General features: G+C 40.6%; 1 protein-coding gene across 3 annotated transcripts in view; it reads left to right on the forward strand.

Moving 5' to 3' along the window:
* Positions 1-23603, forward strand: part of LOC147361797 (uncharacterized) — a 331684-nt gene extending 308081 nt beyond the window's left edge. For all 3 annotated transcript variants that reach the window (XM_086330162.1, XM_086330161.1, XM_086330167.1), the window contains one exon: positions 1-23603. This exon is cut by the window's left edge and continues 21223 nt beyond it. The gene's annotated coding sequence lies outside the window, so the exon portion shown is untranslated.
* The last annotated feature ends 1039 nt before the right edge of the window (positions 23604-24642 follow it).

Genomic DNA, 24642 nt, shown 5'->3' on the forward strand with positions numbered 1-24642 from the left:
GGGCCACTTGACTTCGCACTCCAGGATGTTTGGCCCTAAGTGAGTGATCACACCATCGTGATTATCTGGGTCATGAAGATCTTTTTTGTATAGTTTTCTGTGTATTCTTGCCACCTCTTCTTAGTGTCTTCTGCTTCTGTTAGGTCCATACCACTTCTGTCCTTTATTGTGCCCATCTTAGCATGAAAAGTTCCCTTGGTATCTCTAATTTTCTTGAAGAGATCTCTAGTCTTTCCCATTCTATTGTTTTCCTCTATTTCTTTGCAATGATCACTGAGGAAGGTGTTCTTATATCTCCTTGCTATTCTTTGGAACACTCAAATGGGTATAGTGACCCCACACGAGACTGACCCAGACTTGCCTGTGAGTATCCAGGAGTCTCTGGCAGAGGCATGAGTCAATGGTGGCCTGCTGCAGGGTTGAGGGCACTAGTGTAGTGCCTGCATGGGACCTTTTGAAGGAGGTTGCCATTATCTTCATTACCTCCACCATAGTTTGGCCCCAGGTAAATAACTGGGAGGGAACACAGCCACACCCATCAACAGAAAATCAAATTAAAGACTTACTGAGCATGGCTTGTCACCCTGCTTATTAAACTTATATGCAGAGTACATCGTGAGAAATGCTGGGCTGGAAGAAGCACAAGCTGGAATCAAGATTGCCGGGAAAAATCTCAATAACCTCAGATATGCAGATGACACCACCCTTATGGCAGTAAGTGAAGAGGAACTCAAAAGCCTCTTGATGAAAGTGAAAGAGGAGAGTGAAAAAGTTGGCTTAAAGCTCAACATTCAGAAAACTAAGATCATGCCATCTGGTCCCATCACTTCATGGGAAATAGATGGGGTAACAGTGGAAACAGTGTCAGACTTTATTTTTTGGGGCTCCAAAATCACTGCAGATGGTGATTGCAGCCATGAAATTAAAAGACGCTTACTCCTTGAAAGGAAAGTTATGACCAACCTAGATAGCATATTGAAAAGCAGAGACATTACTTTGCCAACAAAGGTCCATCTAGTCAAGGCTATGGTTTTTCCAGTGGTCATGTATGGATGTGAGAGTTGGAGTGTGAAGAAAGCTGAGTGCCGAAGAATTGATGCTTTTGAACTGTGGTGTTGGAGAAGACTCTTGAGAGTCCCTTGGACTGCAAGGAGATCCAACCAGTCCATTCTAAAGGAGATCAGCCCTGGGTGTTCTTTGGAGGGAATGATGCTGAAGCTGAAACTCCAATAGTTTGGCCACCTCATGTGAAGAGTTGACTCATTGGAAAAGACTCTGATGCTAGGAGGGATTTGGGGGCAGGAGAAAAAGGGGACAACAGAGGATGAGATGGCTGGATGGCAACACCGACTTGATGGACGTGAGTTTGAGTGAACTCCGGGAGTTGGTGATGGACAGGAAGGCCTGGCGTGCTGCAGTTCATGGGGTTGCAAAGAGTTGGACAGGACTGAGCAACTGAACTGAACTGAACTGAATTGAGCATGGCCCCACCCATCAGAACAAGACCTGGTTTCCCCTTAGGTCAGTCTTTCCCATCAGGAAGCTTCCATAAGCCTCTTATCCATATCCTCAGACCCATCAGAGGACAAACATACTGAAAACCACAATCACAGAAAACGAACTAATCTGATCACATGGACCACAGCCTTGTCTAACTCAATGAAACTATGAGCCATGCCTTGTAAGGCCACCCAAGACAGAGGAGTCATGGTGGAGGGTTCTGACAAAACATGGTCCACTGGAGAAGAGAACGGCAGTTGAGAACCCCATGAACAGTATGAAAAGGCAAAAAGGTAGAACACTGAAAGATGAACTCCCCAGGTCAGTAGGTGCCCAATATGCTACTGGAGATCAGTGGAGAAATAACTTCAGAAAGAATGAAGGGATGGGACCAAAGCAGCAACACCACCCAGTTTTGGATGTAACTGGTGATGGAAGTAAAGTCTGATGCTGTAAAGAACAGTGTTGTGTATGAACCTAGAATGTTTGGTCCATGAATCAAGGCCAATTGGAAGTGGTCAAACAGGAGATGGCAAGAGACAACATCGATATTTTAGGAATCAGTGAACTAAAATGGACTGGAATGGGTGAATTTAACTCAGATGACCATTATATCTACTACTGTGGGCAAGAATCCCTTAGAAGAAATGGAGTAGCCATCATCAGTTCAGTTGCTCAGTCGTGTCTGACTCTTTGCAACCCCCATGAACTGCAGCACACCAGGTCTTCCTGTCCATCACCAACTCCTGGAGCCTACTCAAACTCATATCCATTCAGTCAGTGGTGCCATCCAACCATCTCATCCTCTGTCATCCCCTTCTACTCCCACCTTCAATCCCACCCAGCATCAGGTGGCCAAAGTATTGGAGTTTCAACTTCAATGTCAGTCGTTCCAATGAACGTTCAGGACTGATTTCCTTTAGGATGGACTGGTTGGATCTCCTTGCAGTCCAAGGGACTCTCAAGAGTCTTTTCCAACACCACAGTTCAAAATCATCAATTCTTCGGTGCTCAGCTTTCTTTATAGTCCAACTCTCACATCCATAAATGACTAATGGAAAAACCATAGCCTTGACTAGAAGGACCTTTGTTGGCAAAATAATGTCTCTGCTTTTTAATATGCTGTCTAGGTTGGTCATAACTTTTTTTCCCCAATGAATAAGCATCTTTTTATTTCATGCAGTCTCCATCTGAAGTGAATTTGGAGCCCCCCAAATAAAGTCTGTCACTATTTCCACTGTTTCTCCATCTATTTGCCATAAAGTGATGGGACCAGATGCCATGATCTTTGTTTTCTGAATGTTGAGCTTTAAGCCAACTTTTTCATTCTCCTCTTTCACTTTGTTCAAGAGGCTCTTTAGTTCTTCTTCACTTTCTGCCATAAGGATGGTGTCATCTGCATATCTGAGGTCATTGATGTTTCTCCCAGCAATCTTGATTCCAGGTGGGAGGGTGCTCCAATTCTCCCAACGTTTCTCATGATGTACTCTGCATATAAGTTAAATAAGCACAGTGACAATCATAGTCATCATAGTCAACAAAAAAGTCTGAAATGCAGTACATGGATGCAGTATCAAAAACTACAGAATGATCTCCATTTATTTCCAAGGCAAACCATTCAATATCACAGTAATCCAAGTCTATGCCCCAAAAAGTAATGCTGAAGAAGCTATTGAATGGTTCTATGAAGACCTACAAGACCTTCTAGAACTAACACCCAAAAATGATAACCTTTTCATTATAGGGAACTGGAATGCAAAAGTAGGAAATCAAGAGATACCTGGAGTAACACTCAAATTTGGCTTAGGAGTACAGAATGAAGCAGGGCAAAGGCTAATCGAGTTTTACTAAGGGAACGCACTGGTCATAGCAAACACCCTCTTCCAACAACACAAGAGAAGACTACACATGAACATCACCAGATGGTCAACACCGAAATCATATTGATTATATCCTTTGCAGCCAAAGATGGAGAAGCTCTATACAGTCAGCAAAAACAAGACCTGTTTTTGCATCTGTGGCTCAGATCATGAACTCTTTATTGCCAAATTCAGGCTTAAATTGAAGAAGGTAGGGAAAACTACTAGACCATTTAGGTATGACCTAAATCAAATCCCTTACGATTATGCAGTGGGAGTGAGAAATGGATTCAAGAGATTAGATCTAATAGACAGAGTACCTGAAGAACTATGGATGGAGGTTCCTGACATTGTACAGGAGGCAGGGAGCAAGCCCATCCCCAAGAAAAAGAAATGCAAAAGGCAAAACTGTTGTCTGAGGAGGCCTTACAAATAGCTGTAAAATGAAGAGAAGCAAAAGGCAAAGGAGAAAAGGAAAGATATACCCATTTGAATGCAAAGTTCCAAAGAATAGCAAGGAGAGATAGGATAGCCTTCCTCAGTGATCAATAGACTAGTGCTGGTAGCTTCCTAACTGGTCATCCTGCCTCTACTTTTTCTTTCTCAAAACCACTCTGTCTAGAGCAACCAAGGATGCTTTTTAAAATATGAGGCATATTTAAAACTTCTCCATGCCTTTCCATTGAGAACAAAATCCAAATTTTTTTCTGAATTATGAGGGCCATAAATAATCCCATATGTGTCCATATTTCCAAACTCACCATACTGTTTTGTTCATATGCTCCAGACAAACTGGCCTTTTTTCCCCCTCAAAAAGATCTTGGCTCTCCTTTTGTTTTCACGTGAATTGGTACTTACTGACAATATTCTTCATTTAAATATAAGATTCCTGAGAGCGGGAAACAGAAGTACCTATGATAGTGCCTATCACATGCATGTGCTTGCAAGGTTGCTCAGTCCTCTCTGATCTTTGTGACCCAAGAGACCGTAGCCCATCAAGCTCCTCTGTTTATTGAATTTTTCTGGCAAAAATCCTGGAACAGGTTGCCATTTCCTACTCCAGGGATCTTCCTGACCTGGGGATGGTACCCATGTCTCTTGTATCTCCTGCATTGCCAGGTGGATTCTTTACCATTGTACTACCTGGAAAGCCTGTCTAGCACATAGGAGATACTAAATAAAGAAGTATTAAATGAACTTGCTTTCTGTACAGACATCAAATTCTCTCATAAATTAAAAGAAGAATAAACAAAGAAAAAGCTCAAGTATTTTTAACAAGTACTGTATGTTAATTTATCATTTTTTCAAAAGCCCCAAATACATTTAATGCCTGTAATTCTGGCATTGTACTGAGGTTAATGGTCTTTATTGTATTGATTTGTATCTGAAAATATATTGATTTTGTGTGCCTCTCTTCAGTTCAGTTCATTTCAGTCCCTCAGTCGTGTCCAACTCTTTGTGACCCCATGAATCGCAGCACGCCAGGCCTCCCTGTCCATCACCAACTCCCAGAGTTTACTCAAACTCATGTCCATCAAGTCGGTGATGCCCTCCAGCCATCTCATCTTCTGTGCCTCTCTTATTCATATATAAATGATAACCCCTCAATTAAAAAAATATGTAGAAGAATAGTTATAGGAGAGATCTATCTCATAAATATAAAGAGGAAATGAGTCAAGACTTCCATGCGAAAGCTCTGCACCTTACAGTGATGACAATAAAGTTAGAATGAATGGAACTCTGGGAAATTTTATTTGGATATGTCTTAAGTTTATGTAATTCTATGAATTAATATTTTCTGTTGAGATTTATTTTCTACTAAGTTTTCACAGTTTTAAACTTCTTAAAAACTTGGAGTTACCATTTTATTATGAACTTGGATAAGGCTATTTGCTTTCTCTTAAGAAAAATCATGACATATCTCCAGGGTAAGTGTTACTTAGATTTAAAATTCATTTTTCAACAAGCTGGAGCACAGCTGAGAGGAAAAGAGAGAAGCTGTGATGAAAAAAATGGGTGTCATTTTGCCATACACTGGAAAATAATTCTATAACAGTTCTATAGTGGAAGAATTTGGATGTCAAGTAACAAAGATCGCCACTGCCCCTGCCCCCCACCCACCAAAAAAATCAGTAGATGTGATTAACCATTGCCAAGAGGAAAGGTACGTTCTTAAGATACAGATTAGGTGATCATACTTGTCTTGGATTAACAATCTAAGTTAACCAAATTTTGTACTTTTCTTATTTTTTTTCTTTTATGCTCTAAGAGAATACCAAAATTATCTCTCTCTATCTGTGTGTATGCATATACATAAATTCTCTGACATTCAAGGGCTTCCCACGTGTCTCTAATGGTAAAGAACCCACCTGCCAATGCAGGAGACATAAGAGACATGGGTTTGATCCCTGGGTCAAGGAGGATCCCCTGGAGGAGGGCATGGCAACCCCATCCAGTGTTCTTGCTGGAGAAACCCTGAGACAGAGGAGCCTGGGGGGCTATGGTTCACAGGATTGCAAAGAGTCAGACACAACTTAAGCAATGGAGTATGCATGTACGCACCCCTACATATGAACCTTCAAGCTGCAAACTTTCAAAGATGTGAACGTGTTACAACCCTAACATTACTGGAACATTTTTTCAAGAGGGTAGATAGAATTGAGTCTGGCAAGGAACCAGAACCTGCCATCAACACCAGCCATGAGTGAAATTGCAGCTTGTGCTCCATCTCCTATTGCTGACCATCCTTTAGCTCCACCATCTCCCACCTCCTCTCCCTCCTCCAGTCAGTAACTCTTCTTGCCCGTCCACTCACTGCCAGTTCCTGTATGCCAGCTGTTGTACTGTACTTTACAAGGTACTGTACTATAAGATTAAAAATATTTATTTTTTGTTCTTTTAATGTATTGTTTGTGTGAAAAGTATTATAAATCTCCTTACAGGGCAGAACTATATAGCCGATTGAGTTAGTTGGGTACCTAGGCTAACTTTGTTGCACTTAAATGAACAAATTGGACTTAGGAATGTGCTCTCAGAATGAACTTGTTCATATATAGGGGACTTATTCTAGACACACATACATATGTACATACATACATAACACATATATAAATAAATAAGAAGGGTACATTTCCAAGCATCTCTGGCAATCATGTTGGGCTAGATGACTAGTCCTGACCACTGGGTTAAACTGGAATTAACATCTATCACTTCTGGATCAAGCAAATGAGAGCAGATTTGAATTCTCTATTCATTATCTTGCCTTGTTGCAGTGATATAGAAGCCAAGTGCTTCAGATGGCATAGTTAAAAATAAAAGCCAGCTGGACCACTGAGTCACCATTTGGAAGGTGACAGCTCTGAATTAGCACAGTGTGAGTAAGAAACTAGATTTTATGTATTAAGCTACTGAGATTTGGGAAATTGTTGATTATTGCAGCATAATTCTGTCAGTCAAGAACTTGCTAGAAAGCAGTTCAGATTGTTTGAACTGAGTGCATTTAATGCAGGAAATTGATTGCATTGATGATGTAAGAATAGACAAAACCAGGGACAGTAAGAAGTCAAGACCATATGATGAGAGCTAGGGCCACAGGGAGGACTGCATGACAGAAATGGGAAAAATAAAGGGAGGGGCCGTCTGGTGGCGTCATGCTAGAAAGCAATGCAACAGAGAGCCAAGGCGAAAGGATACCCACCCATTCTTTCCTTCTTCTCTTCCTAATCTTATGTCAGGCCTTCTGAGTGGTGCTTTTATCAAGAACCCAGAGGTGAAGGCAGCTAAGGAATGTAGTTCTTGTAGTTCCTGCATTGCAGAACAAAGTGAGGGAGAGGCGGATGAATCTTGAAGCAAATTGGCTATCAGCTGACACAATTGCCTAGACTATTCTAGCTAGTAGACTCTATGGGAGAGAGAACAGAGACTGTGTACCTCTCAAATCTGAACAATTCATCCCTCTCTTTGTCAAAATGAGAAAGCCAGGGCCAGTGCTGAGACCCAATAAATTCTTCCCTCGATTGGAACAAATTCCTGGAGGATAAGGGAAGCAGAATGAGATGGGAAGTTGGAATGAGAAGGAGGGAATAGAATAATGTCAAACTCCTCCTAGAGGCCAATATCTTCCACAGCATTCATTTCTCTCTTCTAATCCAACGGGCTGAAAAGCAAAACATTAGTAACCTAGGGATGCTGATACTGCTCTTGAGGGAGAAGATGATCAGAGAACTAGAAAACCAGGGTTTGAAGGAATGTTGACTGCATCCTGTGGCAGAGACTGTTGGTTTGAACCCAATTTTGTTCAGATTGACTTTGCCTCTAGTCGCATTCTTAGCTGGTTGGAAGCAAGTTGAGGCTTTGTAACTACTCACTAGTCAAATGAGAAAAAACTGTTTAAAGGGAGCTGATAGCTGGAGACTGGGCATTTTTATTCTTCCCCTCTTCCTCTTTTCATTATTTGAAACACTGAATTGATGCCTGGAGCTCCAGCGGCCCTTTTTAACCTTAAAGTGAATCTCAAGTATATGGGTGTTAAATTGTTCGACCACAGATCAAAAAGAGAGAAGAAAGCTGGGTGCCTGATCCATGAGGAGCCATCAGATCTACCCTGGACAATGTTACATGGAAGTCTGTTACATAGGCAATATGTAAAAATGTTGTGGCTCTTACTACCTTAGCTTTATTTGTTGAGTACCAAATTAAAAAATATAAATAAATATTAATAAGTCTAGATTAATCATTACTGATTTGTCCTTCCCATCCTCAACAGCTTCTATGCTTCTTCCTGATTCTAAGAAGAAGAAAAAGCATATTTCAAGGAATGCAGTTTTTTTTCAGTGTGGCTGAACCCATCAGAGAAGTGTCTGAGCACACACATGGAGGCATTACTGCATGCATTGTATGGAATGCCTAACAGAGAAGCGTGAAGCAGGGTTGGCTTTAGATATCCCATGATCAAGTCATGCATATGAACATGATGTTTTCTTTTCTCATCTCTTTCTGACCACCCTTTGTAAGAGTTCAGACACGAAGGTTTATTGAGGGGATCGACAGGAGATGGGATGGATGTTTCAGAGATCTTTTAAGCAGGCTACAAGAACTCCCCCCCACCACCCCAGTTCAGTCCTACTACAAATCCACCATTGATCCTGGAGGTAGGCTCACAGCTGGCAAAGGAAAGGAAATACAGAGTTCACGGTGAGGTGAAGGGGCTCATGGCCAAGAACTCGCATACGCAGAGACTGCTTATGGCCTTCCCCAGTCCAGATGCAAGTTCACTGCTTTTACCATTTAGAGTTCCCAAGAGAGCCTGTCTGGAAGGAGAAATAAATCCCTCTCCCCACTCACACCAGGGCTGGCCTGCTGCATATGGGATATTACTCAGCGGGCGCAGCTGCACTTGTAGTTTTGTATAAACATCCGAGGCCTTTCCTAACGCCTGAGTCTCACTCTTTCTTTTGGAGAGCTTTCCTCCTAATTTCAAGTTCCCTGCACATATATGAGCTGCAGAAATGGAGCCAGATGTAAATCATGTTAAAGGGTGAACAGAGACGGTCTTTGGGCCAGGACCCAGCATCTCAAGCACTTGAATCGTTCCTTCAGCCCACACTGCCCCCACCCCTGCCATGTGCCTGGAGATGTGGGCACAGAGGGCACTGCCAGGCTAACACACAGTCTTCATCATTATGTGGCTTTTGCCCTGAATCCCAGTGTAATATCACCTCCTCTGGCAGTTACCAAATAGAACAGCCCCATACCGGTCTCACCTGCCAAATGCGTGGGAGCACATCTCACCCTGACAGACTTGGGCTTTAACTCCACACCCAAAACTCTCCACCCATTAGGACTGAGGCCAAATCACATTTCTTGCCTTTAACAGTGACCCATTCTCGATGGAAGAAGGATGAGTGAGGAGGACACAGGAGTTGGTCCTGTTTGGTTGGTGGATGTGGAAGAAATTGGACAGGAGTGTTAGCTTCCTATGAGGGGCCAGGGCTAAGATGTTGTGCTCATGCCATTTCTATTCCCTTGTTCCCTGATGACTCAGTGGGAGCAGGTAAAGAATCCACCTGCAATGTGGGAGACACAGGAGACACGGGCTCAATCCCTGGGTGGGGAAGATCCACCAGAGGAGGAAATGGCAACCCATACCAATATTTTTGCTGGAAAATTCCATGGACAGAGGTGCCTGGCAAGCTGGAGTCACAAAGGGTTGGACATACTGAGAATACAAGCAAAATGTTGAGATATATAAATGCTATGCACACTTGAGCAGAAAAACTTTCTGCCTGCATGATATCCATTCTTTACATTACTGGTTCTAGCTCCCTACTTTTCCTTACTCTTTCTAATTTTATGTTAGCCCTCTTCCTTTGTTTGCAGACGGATGAACAGTTCCAGGCCTGGATAATACGAGTACTCCATTCCTCCAGCCACAACAATTCAGAGTTGGCAAAGAGGTTCAGTGAAGCCAGTGAGACTCAACTTTGGAACTTTAATTAAGAGCTCTTGAGAAAGAAGGCATATCTTCAACTAGACTTTCTGGAACCATTGGCAGACCTTCTGTCATGGATAAAAATCTGCCCGAGAATGGAGCCAATGCAGAAGGAAAAGGCATTATCTCTAGATTTCTCAATTTAATGAGGAAACCATTTTTCTTTTCTTCCTTCTTTTTTTCCTTTCTTCCTTCCCTCCCACTTTTTGTGTTTTGCTCAAGCTTATTTAGGTTACATTTGTGTCACTCTTGTCGAATAGAAGTTTACTACACATGTTTACCAGGCGAGTGACCTTTTTCACTTGTATGTTAACTGTATGTGTCTGGAAAATGCTGTGCATATTTTATTCCTAAATGCTATTTTGGGGACTCTATGGGTCATGTTGGGCACACACCCCAGATTCCAGTCTCAGCAATCAAGGTTGTTGTGAAGAGCTCTCCAAACAGGGGACTGCAGCTTTAGAGAGCATGAGTTGGTTTCAAGAGATTTTTCCCTAGGTCCCTTTGTCATTTTCACTATTCCGCTAAGATGATAATACTTTTGTTAACTACTTTCTACTCTTTGGTCTTCCCTGGTGGCTCAGATGGTAAAGAATCTGCCTGTCATGCGGGAGACCCAGGAGACCCTGGGTCTGGAAGATCCCCAGGAGGAGGAAATGGCAATCCATTCCAATTTTCTTACCTGGGAAATCCCCTGGACAGAGGAGCCTGGCAGGCTACAGTCACAAAGAGTTGGACATGACTGAGCAACTAACACTTTCAGTTTTCTTTATTCTTTGAGATCTTCTCTTCTATCAGACAGCAAAACTATCTGTGTTTCATTCACTAGCTGACTTTGTGCAGTATGGCCCAAGAGGATGGCGTTACTGCCATTAGTGATACAGCCTTGAGAAAATGTTCAGATGGTCTCTGCACCCCTTATTTTGCTGTTAAATTCCATTGTCTCATTGATTACAGTTTATATGATCCATTCCGTAGAAAGCTTGAGATGCACGGACAAAGCGTAAGTATCTATATTGCTCTTTTCATGCCACTGAGCTTAGAGGCGGCAGGGTACCTAACCATAACTTAATAGAATTCACACTAGTGAGATGCTGATTATTGATGGTGAAAGAGGAGCCTTAAATAGGCTTGAAGCTTTTCAGTGAGTTGGAACCAGGAACTTCAACTTGTAGATGCATTGAGTCTCATTATTTGTGAGTCTTAGCTTGGCAAACTGAAAGGTTTATAGATTCATTGCTTCCTGAAAGAAATGCTCTCCCCAAGTTAATCATGAAACTTCTGTAACAGCTTAAAAATTGTTTCCTTAGTCACATGGACAAAGTAATGTCAAGCGTGAAGTCTTTATCTTAAGCTTTCTTGACTTTCTTTTACCTCCGGAATATTCTACTTGCTGGGAGATTTGCTACACTCTGTTTTCTTTGTTTGAAGGATCTTCCATGTCTTAATTTTAGCACTAAATGTTCCTACAGTTACTCTAATTATAGATCAGAACCCCCCCTTTCATTTTACAGAAAAGCTTCCCCTACAGACTATACTGGACTTCCCAGGGGGCTCAGTGGTAAAGAATCTGCCTGCTAATGCAGGAGATGCAGGAGATGTGGGTTTGATCCCTGGGTTGGAAAGATCCCCTGGATAAGGAAATGGAAACCTACTTCAGTATTCTTGCCTGGAGAATCCCATGGACAGAGGGGCCTGGCAGGATACACTCCATGAGGTTGCAAAGAGTCAGACGTAACTGAGTGACTGAGCATGCATGCATGCAAAGACTACCCCAAGTTTGCAGTAGGATACTAGCCCAGGCTATATTATCTGCTCGATGGTGAACAATATGGAAAAACACTGGGCTTTGGGATTAGGCTAGTGGCCTCAACACTCCAAAACCCTGAAAGAATGACCAAAGTTCTCTCTCAACTCTCAGAGAAGCCTGGATTTATCATAGGCTCAACTATCAGTTTCTGATTTTTCTATTTCCTAGATACTTCTTGGGGGAGTTTAGATTTCATCAGTTTAGAAAAATCACAGAGTAGCATATGGTTTTTCTATCCTCCCACATATCTGCTCCTACTTCATACATAAGGCTTCAGCACCGCCTGAAGTAGTCCCTCATTGTTGAGTAAAGGTGCCTCCAAACTTGCTGTTTTGTAGACATTTGCATTCCTTATGTGAATCAGTGCTCTAACAATTTAGATTCTATCCTGATGTATTATGTTCTGTTACAACCCATGTAGAGGGACAAGAGAGCTGGCACCACACATTATTCTAGAACTATTAAGAAATGCACATTCATTCTAATCCTCTGTGAAACAACAAAAATATTTTTAAAAATCAGGACAAGTACTGTTCTGCCTGTGAAAGCTAATAGTATGATTTTTTCATGTATTTCTATAGGTAGTTTATTATATAAACTATGTTAAGAGTTTGGCAGTAGTGGTAAAGAACTCCTTACCAGTGTAGGTGGGTTTGATCCCTGGGTTGGGAAGATGCCCTGGAGGAGGGCATGGCAACCCACTGCAGTATTCTTGCCTGGAGAATCCCATGGACAGAGGAGCTACAGTTCATGGGGTCACAAAGAATCAGACACTTAGCAGGCACACACATGTAAGATTTGCATGTTTCTCTTTTATCAGCAAAATCTGACCCTCTTATCTCTGAGTTTTATCATTAAGATTACATAGCATCCTTCCATTTTTTTAACGTGACTTTGGGAAACTCTTTGTTCCCAGGATATCAAATGTTTGAGCTTATGACTATTTGCCCAATCACTTATTATGACTAATGACTATGCTTAAGGATGAGATGGACAAATCTTCCAGGTTAACTTTCTCCAATTGTTAACTGCTTAGAGCCTCTTCTCTGATATTACTCCCTGATAATTATTGTCCATTTACTAGAATCCAGCTGCTTCAAACACTTGTGCCCACCAATTGCTTACTCAGATTCTGAAACTTGACTCAACTCACCCCCGTCCCACCCCGCCCTCCTGGGAAGGTCCTAGGAGCTTCTGCTGAACATGGGACTGATATCATCACTGTGTATGAGATGCTGCAACAAAAAACAAGAGAGTTGCACATCCCCAGAAATGCAGGACTTTCTTGTCCCTTCCATGTCTGAGGGGATCACGTCACTCCTGAAAGATGTCCTACTACTCATCCACAGTACTCATCTGAGACTTTTGAGTATAAGTGTTAGATGCTCAGCTGTGTCCCACTCTTTTTGACTCCATGGATTGGAGCCCACCAGGCTCCTCTGGCCATGGAATTCTCCAGTCAAGAATACTAGAGTGGGTAGCCATTCCTGTCTCCAGGGGATCTCCCCAATTCAAGGATCAAACCTGGGTCTCCCACATGGCAGGCAGATTCTTTACCATATGAGCTTGAAACCAAAATGGACTAAGTTACATGCATGACTTAAAATTCAGGGCAAAGCATCTTGGGTGTTTGAAAACTAGGTCAGTGGACTCTTTCTGATCTGCATACGCACTTACTGGATTGGACTCTTCATCTCGGCCCCTGGAATGGACCCTGTGAAGTTGGGAAACATTCCAGGCTGAAGACATCTTTGTTATCATAGATCTCCTCCAAGTCTTGATCTCAACTGGCATTGACATTGACATTGAAGTCGCTCAGTCATGTCTGACTCTTTGCGACCCCATGGACTGTAGCCTACCAGGCTCCTCTGTCCATGGAATTTTCCAGGCAAGAGTACTGGAGTGTGAAGTGGAAAGTCTAGTGAAGTCTGAGTGGGAATTGCATTTGAGCTAAGTCTCCTAAGTTTTTTAGAAACACCTTTTCTAATCATAATTAATCAGTGCTCACAATAGAAAATAGGGACAGAAAATGGACCTAAATCTCATTAGGATATGTCTTTGTTTCTCTCACAAGCCTATTTCTTGCTTTCTATAACTCAGCTGACATCAAAGGGGCAATAATGTAGTGACAAAAATTAATGCCACTGAAAATAATGTGCTCAGGTTAGCATAAATCCATATTTATTTCATGACTTTGATCTTCACACTTGAATGAAAAGACACATATACTGCTCAACAGTGTCAATTAAGTACACTGAGTTGTATATCAAAGATAAAAGTATTTGCCGGAATAAGAACCACCTATTTATTTAGTACCTATTTCTAGGTGGTACAGTGGTAAAGAATCTTCCTGCCAATACAGGAGCTGCAAGAGATCCAAGTTCAATTCCTGGGCTGGGAAGATCCTCTGGAGTAGGAAATGACAACCCACTCCAGTATTCTTGCCTGGGTAATCTCATGGACAGAGGAGTCTGGTGGGCCACAGTCCATGAGGTTGCAAAGAGTTGGACAGGACTGACGACTGAGCACAGCACACATGTGCTGGGATGGGGCTTCCCTGGTGGCTCAGTGGTAAAGAATCCACCTACCAATGCAGGAGACACAGGAGATGTGGATTCGATCCCTGGGTTAGGAAGATCCCCTGGAGAAGGAAATGGCAACCCAGTATTGTTGCCTGAGAGATCCCATGGACAGAGGAGCCTGGTTGGCTACAGTCCATGAGGTCACAGAAAAGCTGGACACGACTGAGCGACTGAGCATACACACATGCACACACATGAGCTGGGAGACTGATAGAGAAAGCAGTTCCTTTTAGTGAGCCTGATGAGCAATGCTACAGTTCATTGATGAAGATTCAGAGATTTGATATTTCTTTGCCACCACCCTACGACACTGCACTGTTTATCCTACTCAGATTGGCTCATCAAATCACTAGACGTAGAAGTAAAGCATTCCTCACAGAGACAACTGTTGTCAGACTTTTGTTTCCCTTCAAATTTGCTTTCATTCCTTCATTCCACCCATTAAAAAATAATTACTGAGCGCCTCTAACATGGCAGATTTTGCTGGGAAAAATGTATAGAAATCTTCTTTAAACTTTGAAGAAGATCAGAATTCCCTGGGATATGTGTTAAAAGTACAAACACCCAGGTCCAGACCTACTCTATTAGACTTCTGAGGGGAGGAAAGGAGCCCAATCCAGTGTTTGTTGAGGTATGGTTAGCAAACTCCTTAGCTGATTGTGTGGTTATTGTTACAGTAATAACATAATCTCTTAAGTATCAGATAAAGACTTTATTAACAAACATTTTGAAATATCATAAGGCAGTTAATTTTACCACAATTCTGTAAGATGCTACAATATTTAATATCTTATATAATTTTATGCTAGTTTCTCTTCTTGCTGTACTCTTTAGCTTTGATATGTCAACCTCAAACCTCAAAGCTGGGAGAGAGAAAATCCATGTTACCTGTAATTTAACAAGAATCAGACTTGCATCCAACAAAAGAACTCTCTAATTCTTGTGTCTTTAAAAGTTATTAGCAAAGAATAAATGTTTTGGGGAAAAAATATGTTGATTCAAAATTTTATTTTCAGCTATACTACCTTTTAAATGTAAAAGCATATATTACACATATTCAGATGTGCAAGGAAAGTCATACTTCCTAGTATCCTTTCTAAAAAAATTACTTTCATAGGTATATAAATATAAAAAAGAAATCCTAAAATGAGAAAATATTTCCAAAACACATGGCCAGGCAGGAAATCCTAAGGATCTACCTGAGGAACAGAAGACAGTTACAAATGTGTGGTTATATCTCAGATCCTTATGCCAGGGGACCCAGATTTCCTCTCACTTCAGATGTACAGGGTCTATTTACTGGCCTGTGTTCAGAAACTGGGTCTGATGTTATGAATTTCCACTATGGTAACTCAAGTCAGTTTTCTATTCACTAGACCTAGATTTTCACTTTGCTGTTTTGATCATATTCATTAGGGTTCATTTACATGTTTTCTCATATATTTCACTCTTAGGGACACAGTGATTAACTAGCCACAACCACTGTTGTTGTTTAAGTTGTGTCTGACTCTTTTGCTACCCCCCATGGACTGCAGCCCTCTACGCTCCTCTGTCCATAGGATTTTCCAGGGAAGAATACAGGAGCGGGTTGCCATTTCCTTCTCCAGGGGATCTTCCCGACCCAGGGGTTGAACCCAAATCTCCTGTGCTGGCAGGCGAATTCTTTACCACTAAGCCACCTGAGAAGCCCCTACGGTTCTCATGACAAAGAGCAAATCTCCCAAATCTGTCCCCACTACGCTGCCCTAAGTCTCCCTGTTGCCTTTAATAACGTGTGTGTGGTTTCTCTTGCGTCTCTTGCATTGGCAGGTGAATTTTTTTTTTTACCATTGAATCACCAGGGAAGCCCAGCCACAATCATAAATCCTTCTAGATCAGAACCTCTGTTTCTTCTTTCTGGTATAGTAATTGTTCCCATCTTCCCTCTGAAGGTTCGAGGCTACTCTCTGGTCTCTGCCTCTGTGGCGTTCTCTTGTTTCTACTACAATCAGCAGATTCAATTCTGTGGCAGCATCTCCCAGCTGTCATCTCCAGCCTTCAGTGGACTGTCACCACCAAGCTCCCAGCACCAACATATTTCCTAGTGTCTTCAGGAGGGAAGTCTCCTCTGAATCCCTTCAATGGATTTAGTTGGCGGTTGTTGAACAGGCTGCATATAATTGAACCACTTTAAGATTCCCATCTCCCTGAGCCTCTGAATTTTGCCCTTTAATGTATGCCAGGGAAGTTCCAGTGTCAGGCACGTTGAATAGAGATCATTACTGAGATGAGGCTTCAGTTAATCAACCAAAGTGTCACTGAGTGTTACTCAAAATTGATGCTTTAAAACCAGAATCACAGGAATTTCCTGGTGGTCCAGTGGTTAGGACTCCCTGCTCTCACTGCCAAGGGCCTGGCTGGGATCACTGGTTAGAGAACCAAGATCCCCACTTGTGGCATATGGTGGCCTTTCCCTGCCCCCCCCAAAAAAAAAGAGAAAAGAAAGAAAACAAACCAAAACTTAAAATCACAATAAGAGCAACAATGGCTTAATTCAAACAACTCTAACCTTATGTTCCATCGTATCTGACCACCATCTTCAGAAACCATTTACATTTGTATTCCCCAGGTTTTTATTGAAATATCATAGGAAAGTCTTATAAGCTCTTTGGCATATTCACTATCTTTTTCCTAAGTGGCATCCAGGCCAAATCTTTTCTCCATCTGGGACACTCTGAGATCTGATCTTTTACAAACCTGAAAAGAGTGAGAAGTGGTGGAACCTGAATAAGAACAAATGAAGAATAAGAACAAATGAAGGATAAGAAGCCTCTCTGGGAAAAACAAAAGAAAGACATGTGAGGAGGTGCCGCTTCTGACAGGGGTGGCTTAGAGGCATTTGGGAGAGAATGGTGGTCAGACTTATCTATGTTTGCCCAAGTATCCCCATTCTAGGTCTAAGGGTCATATCCCTTTCTGACCAGTGCCTACCCTTGGTATGGAGGACTTGGAGAGTCAGGCATTTAGCTATTTTGTAATTTTGCAGATTATATAATTGGATTTGGAGTTTTATCTTTAGCCATGGTAGCAGGCAGAACGATGACCCCCAAGATGTTCATGGTCAAGTTGTCAGAGATTGTGAATTTCTTATCTTACCTGGCAAAAGGACTTTCAGATCAGATCAGATCAGTTGCTCAGTCATGTCCGACTCTTTGCGACCCTATGAATCGCAGCACACCAGGCCTCCCTGTCCATCACCAACTCCTGGAGTTCACCCAGACTCATGTCCATTGAGTCAGTGATGCCATCCAGCCATCTCATCCTCTGTCATCCCATTCTCCTCCTGCCCCCAATCCTTCCCAGCATCAGAGTCTTTTCCAATGAGTCAACTCTTCGCATGAGGTGGCCAAAGTACTGGAGTTTCAGCTTTAGCATCATTCCTTCCAAAGAATCCCAGGGCTGATCTCCTTCAGAATGGACTGGTTGGATCTCCTTGCAGTCCAAGGGACTCTCAAGAGTCTTCTCCAACACCACAATTCAAAAGCATCAATTCTTTGGCACTCAGCCTTCTTCACAGTCCAACTCTCACATCCATACATGACCACAGGAAAAACCATAGCCTTGACTAGACGAACCTTTGTTGGCAAGGACTTTAGAGACATAATAATGATCTTGAGATGTAGAGATCATTCAGGACTATCCAGATAGACCACTCTAATTACATGCAATCACAGGAGTCCTTATAAGTGAAAGGGGAAAGCATAGAAGTCAAGGTCAGAGTCAGAGAGATTGGAGAGACTACTTACTGGGTATCAAGAAGAAGAAAGTGGGCATGTTCCAGAAATATAAGTGGTCTCTAGAAGCTAGAAAACCATCCCCAAGAAAAATAAATGCAAAAAAGGCAAAATGGTTGTCTGAGGAGGCCTTGAAAAATAGCTGAGAAAAGAAGAGACGCAAAAGGCAAAGGAAAAAAGGGAATATATACCCATCTGAACAGAGTTCCAAAGAATAGCAAGGAGAATAAGAAAGCCTTCCTAAGTGATCAATGAAAAGAAACAGAGAAAACAATAGAATGGGAAAGACAAGAGATCTCTTCAAGAAAATGAGAGATACCAAGGGAACATTTCATGTAAAAATGGGCACAATAAAGGACAGAAATGGTATGGACCTAACAAAAGCAGAAGATATTAATAAGAGGTGGCAAGAATACACAGAAGTATACAAAAAGATCTTAATGACCTGGATAAGCACAATGGTGTGATCACTCACCTAGGGCCAGACATCCTGGAGTGCGAAGTCAAGTGGCCCTTAGGAAGTATCACTATGAACAAAAATAGTGGAGGTAATGGAATTCCAGCAGAGTTATTTCAAATCCTAAAAGATGATGCTGTGAAAGTGCTGCACTCAATATGCCAGCAAATTTGGAAAACTCAGCAGTGGCCACAGGACTGGAAAAGGTCAGTTTTCATTCCAATCCCAAAGAAAGGCAATGCCAAAGAATGCTCAAACTACCACACAATTGCACTCATCTCACACACTAGTAAAGTAATGCTTAAAATTCTCCAAGCCAGGCTTCAACAATACATGAACTGTGAATTTCCAGATGTTGACAATGGATTTAGAAAAGGCAGAGGAACCAGAGATCAAATTGCCAGCATCTGTTGGGTCATAGAAAAAGCTAGAGAATTCCAGAAAAATATCTACTTCTGCTTCATTGACTATGCTAAAGACTTTGACTGTGTGGGTCACTACATACTGTGGAAAATTCTTAAAGAAATGGTAATACCAGACCACCTTACCTGCCTCCTGAGAAAACTGTATGCAAGTCAAGAAGCAACAGTGAGAACTGGACATGGAACAATGGACTAGTTCCAAATTGGGAAAGTAGTATGTCACGGCTGTATATTCTCACCCTGTTTATTTAACTTATATATGCAGAGCACATCATGCAAAATGCTGGGCTGGATGAAGCACAGGCTGGAATCAGATTGTGTGGAGAAATATCAATAACCACAGATATGTAGATGACACCATCCTTATGGCAGAAAGCAAAAAGGAAACAAAGAGTCTCCTGATGAAGGTAAAAGAGGTGAGTAAAAAAACTAGCTTAAAACTCAACATTCAAAAAATGAAGATCATGGCATCTGGTCCTATCCCTTCATGGCAAATTGATAGGGAAACAATGGAAGGAGTGACAGACTTTATGTCCTTGGGCTCCAAAATCATTGCAGACAGTAACTGCAGCCAAGAACTCAAAAGACGCTTGCTCCTTGTAAGAAAAACTATGAGAAGCCTAGACAGCATATTAAAAAGCAGAGACATTATTTTGCTGACAAAGGTCCATATAGTGCAACCTATGGTTTTCCTAATAGTCATGTATGGATGTGAGAGTTGGACCATGAAGGAGGCTGAGCACCAAAGAATTAATGTTTTCGAAATGTGGCATTGGAGAAGACTCTTGAGAGTTCCTTGGACTGCAAAAAGATCAAACCAGTCAATCTTAAAGGAAATCAACCCTGAATATTCATTGGACGGACTGATGCTGAAGCTGAAGCTCCAATACTTTGGCAACTTGATGCGAATAGCTGACTAATTGGAAAAGACCCTGATGCTGGGAAAAACTGAAGGCAGGAGAAGAAGGGGATGACAGAGGATCAGATGGATGCTTGGCATTATTGACTCAGTGGACATGAATTTGCACAAACTCTGGGAGACGGTGAAGAAAAGGGAAGCCTGGTGTGCTGCATTCCTTGGGGTCACAAATAGTCAGACACAACTGAGCAATTGAACAATGATGAGAAGCTAGAAAAGGTATTCCCTAGAGACTCCAGAAAGACCATGACCTTGCTGACATAAATTGACTTTCACTTCATTGAAGTATAGTGATATACAGCATTATTTTAGTTTTGGATAGTGATTCAATATTTTTATAGATTATAAAACACTTTCTAGATTATTTAAAGGTATTATAAAATAATGACTATAATTCCCTTTGCTATAAAATATATCTTTATTGCTTATCTATTTTATATATAGTACTTTGTATCAGTTAATCCCATACCTCTGTCTTGCCCCTCCCTCTCCCCTTCCCCACTGGTAACCACCAGTTTCTATATTTGTTTCTACATTTGTTTCTGAGTCTCTGTTTTGCATATATATATATATTTGTTTTAATTTTTAGATTTCACATACAAATGATATTATATGGCATCTGTCTCTTTCTGTCTGACATATTTCACTAAGCATACTATCCTCTAGATTCATCCATGTTGCTGCAAATGGCAGAAGTTCAGTTTTTATGGTTGGGTAATATTCCATTTAATATATATATATATATATATAAAACATATATATATACTGAACATATATATATATAAAACATATACACACACACACATATATAACACATATATATAACACACATATATATAACATATATATATATAACATATATGTATATACATATACTGTTTGTCTGTTGATGGAAATGAATTTGTTCCATATCTTGGCTAATGTAAATGGTGTTATGAACATTGGGGTGCACGTATCTTTTAGAATTAGTAGTTTTATTTTTTTGTAGATATATATACAGGAGTGGGATTGGTCAATAAAGAGCAGAGAAAGAGTCAGGGGCATATGTAGAATAACTAGTATAAGATATAAACATATTATTTAAAATCTTGGTAAGAATTAATAAAGAATGGAAAACAAACGTAGATAAATACAGGGACACCAAGAGATGTGACTCAAAGCATTACAGGGGTCTGAGAGGAACTGGAACAGAGGAACTTTACATTTTATTTAACTATTAAGAACCTACTGTATAGTACAGGGAACTCTACTCAGTACTCTGTAATGACCCATATGGGGAAAGAATCTAAAAAAGAGCAGATAGATATGTGCATAGCTGATTCACTTTGCTGCACAGCAGAAACTAACACAATGTTGTAAATCAACTATACTCCAATAAAAATTAATTAAAAATTGTATTAGGTATTATTGAAAACTTAAAAAAATGTTTACAAGTGACATTTAAAATTAAGAATATATAAAGGAGAACTCTGGTGTTTTTTAAAAAATCTGAAAAACACAAAAAAGTCAGAGAAGGTAAATTAAAATTATATGCAATTCCATCATCTAAAAATAATCATTGTTGACATCTTGATGTATCCTTTCATTATCTTTCTCTTCTTCTCTCCATACATACGTACACATGCATATATATGTATTATATATGTATATCATGATATATTTATATATCTACATATACAAATATGTAGATATTTATATAATGCTGCTGTATCTCATTTTAAACAATATATATTTATATAATACTGCTGTATCTAATTTTAAACTTAATATACTTATTTAGACTTAAAATATTGTTAGAATATACATTTTAATGGTTATATATTATTCTATGATATTTACATACTCACACATATGTCATATATATAAATATATAATATGTATTTCATATATATATATATATATATATATGTATTCCCTGGTGGCTCAGATGGTAAAGAATCTGCCTGCAATGCAGGAGACCCAGGTTCAATGCCTGGATTGGGGAGATGCCCTGAAGAAGGGAATGTCTACCCACTGTAGTATTCTTGCCTGGAGAATTCCACGGAAAGAGGAGCCTAGGGGCTATAGTCCATGGGGTCGCAAAGAGTTGGACACAACAGAGAGATTAACGCTTTCAGGCATATAGATTACTTTAAAATTTTCATTATTATAAATAACACTGCAGCAAATTCCCATGTATATAAATATTTGTATATATTGCATTGTTTCTTTTAGGTAAATCCTAACATTTATTTTTAATCTCCAAGTCGCCAATTCTTTATGATCATTACCCACTAGTTTAAAGTAAGTGTTTTCCCTCTCCACTGTTTCCCCTGCCTCCACTTCACAAAGCTGCCTTTTCTACTTGCCCCCAGCCCTGAAGTCTTCCAAGGACCTCAGGGTCAGTATCTTCTCTGGGCATCTCACCTCACTGTTCTTCCTGGCCTTTTTCACAACACTGACCAGGCTCCCGCACCTGGTCAGGTCTGGTCTCATGGCCCATTCTGGCCTGGCTTGCCCTGACTGTCTTGTCTCAAATGTTTTCTCAGGAAAAGCAGTCTCTTTAGAGTTTTTCTTATTCAGCTTCTGTCTTTCAAAGCAGCATGAAAACACTTCTGGGCATAGTGCCAGTAAGAAGTGTGTCACATAGACAAACCAGACCTCCCCACCCCCCACTTCCTCCTAATCCTCATTTTTCCCTTCCAAATACTTCCTGCTTTTCTGTAGCTATGAGACAAGAGACAAAACTCTCCTGTTTAGTATGCAAGAGCTAAGTTCACAATCAGATGGCTGTTTCGCCTGTAAGTGCATTTTATTCACCCCCTGAAATTCTTTCTTGCCATCAGCATTTAAGTTAAAAATCACACTGGAGAAAAAAACCACTTATGTATGCAACACCTAAAAGTTGTTCACAGCAGAGCTGATCTTTCAAATGACAAAAAATTGAAGATAGTGGTAATTCAGTTACATTCTACTTCTTGGGTTTCAACCTCATTCAAAGTACAGTCTTTCAGCAATTTTTATTGCTTTTTTTTATATAATCAAGCATGAGAAGAGATGCATTGGAATTTCTAGGGCTTGGGTAATTAAGCACCTCCTTGCATGTTCTACGAATTCTATGGGAGCAGAAAAGCTTACTTATATTGATGGATCATCCTCCCTTAAGACCCAGGAAAGCACTCTATGTGCCTGGAGGTCACCACTGGGGTAGGGAGGACCCGCCTTCAACACCTGGAGGCCTTGCTGGGCAAGTGGTGCGGTGACCTCTGGTGGAACAGAGGGCCAAAGAGCCATTATGCTCTGCAAGGGGCAGCTGGGCCGGAACTCTTGAGGGCTTTTATTTGTGAATTCCTTAACAAGCACATCCTGCAATAAAATTTACCAACGCTGCTGAGGATGTATCCTTTTGTATGTTTATTTCAAATTTATATAAACACCCCTGACCTCATGTTTTTCTGACTCATTGCAGCAGGTTTTTTTTTTTTTTTTTTCCATGTGTGGAGGAATTTGTATATTTGTTTTTGAATCCTAACAAATGTTAATTAATTTTCTTTACCTTTTATAGTTCTACTTTCAAAGAGGAAAGTAAAACTGATGGGAAGATATGAATTATTATGAATTTAGATTGACAATATCAATCTGAGTGGATAAAATACTGAATGACTAAGAAACATACCAATTCCAGTCACTGTTGAAGCGTTTACTAAGCTATGTGATATGTGACTGGTTACTCTTTCACTTTCCTCATTTATAATGTTAGCATGATAATAATCACTTGCCTCATAGGATTGCAGTAGTGATTCCTAGCAATAATGCTCTAAAATTCTTAGTTTAGTAGCTGGAACATAGTCATCTGGCAAAAACATTACTATATTTAGTTTTTCACTATTATACTTTCACAATTATACTGTGATTAGATTTGTGCATATCAATGTGTTGACCAGTATTCTACCCACAAGGTTGTATAAACTTCTTCCAGTTATTTGTTTTTTTTTTTTTCCAGTTATTTGTTTACTGCATTACTTTCCTGATTTCCAAGAGTAACAACACTAACATTGTTTTTCACTTTATAGTGCATTTTCGTATTTTATTTCATCCACATTACAACTAAGTGAGCCAGATATTATAAGTTCTACTTGTCTTTAATAAAAAAGTTTAAGCGGTTTACAAAAGTTCATTCACTTATTCATTCATATATTTTAAGCTTCTATTATTACTATCTTCGGTACTATTTTATCTCTTTGTCCAAAATTACAAGTAAGGAAGTGGCAACACTGATATTCAATACTATTCCTCTGATTCCAAATCTCATACAGTCCATTGCCTGTTGACTACTTGTCAACCACCTGTACCATGAGCATGTGAAGTAATCACAACTTATTTACTAAGTTCAGGGTAGATTGCTCATAAACTCTCCCAAACTGGTAAGAGTGAGTGTCAGTCACTCAGTTGTGTTTGACTCTTTGCAACCCTTAGGACATGTGGGCTCCTCTGTCCTGGAATTCTCCAGGCAAGAATACTGGAGTGGGTTGCCTTTCCCTTCTCCAGGGCATCTTCTCAACACAGGGATGGAACCCAGGCCTCCTGCACTGCAGGCAGATTCTTTACCATCTGAGCCATTAGAGAAGCTAAAAAGTGGTAGGAACTTCACACTTTCAAAAGATCTCCCAACATGATTTCACAACTTTCCTAGGTTCAATGTTTTTATAAAATGACTTAAAACTCTATGACAGAAAATTGTAGTTAGATTAAACAAAGTCCCTCATGCTTTAGTTTGAGTGAGTATGTTGCATGCCAGATACAGAGTAAAGCAACTGGGATAGAAAAGGCTGGGGTGTGGAAAATGTGTTG

The sequence above is a fragment of the Bos grunniens genome, chromosome 12 (genome assembly GCF_055505025.1).
Source record: "Bos grunniens cultivar Pamir isolate PY7600 chromosome 12, Bosgru_T2T1.0, whole genome shotgun sequence".
Taxonomy (NCBI): domain Eukaryota; kingdom Metazoa; phylum Chordata; class Mammalia; order Artiodactyla; family Bovidae; genus Bos; species Bos grunniens.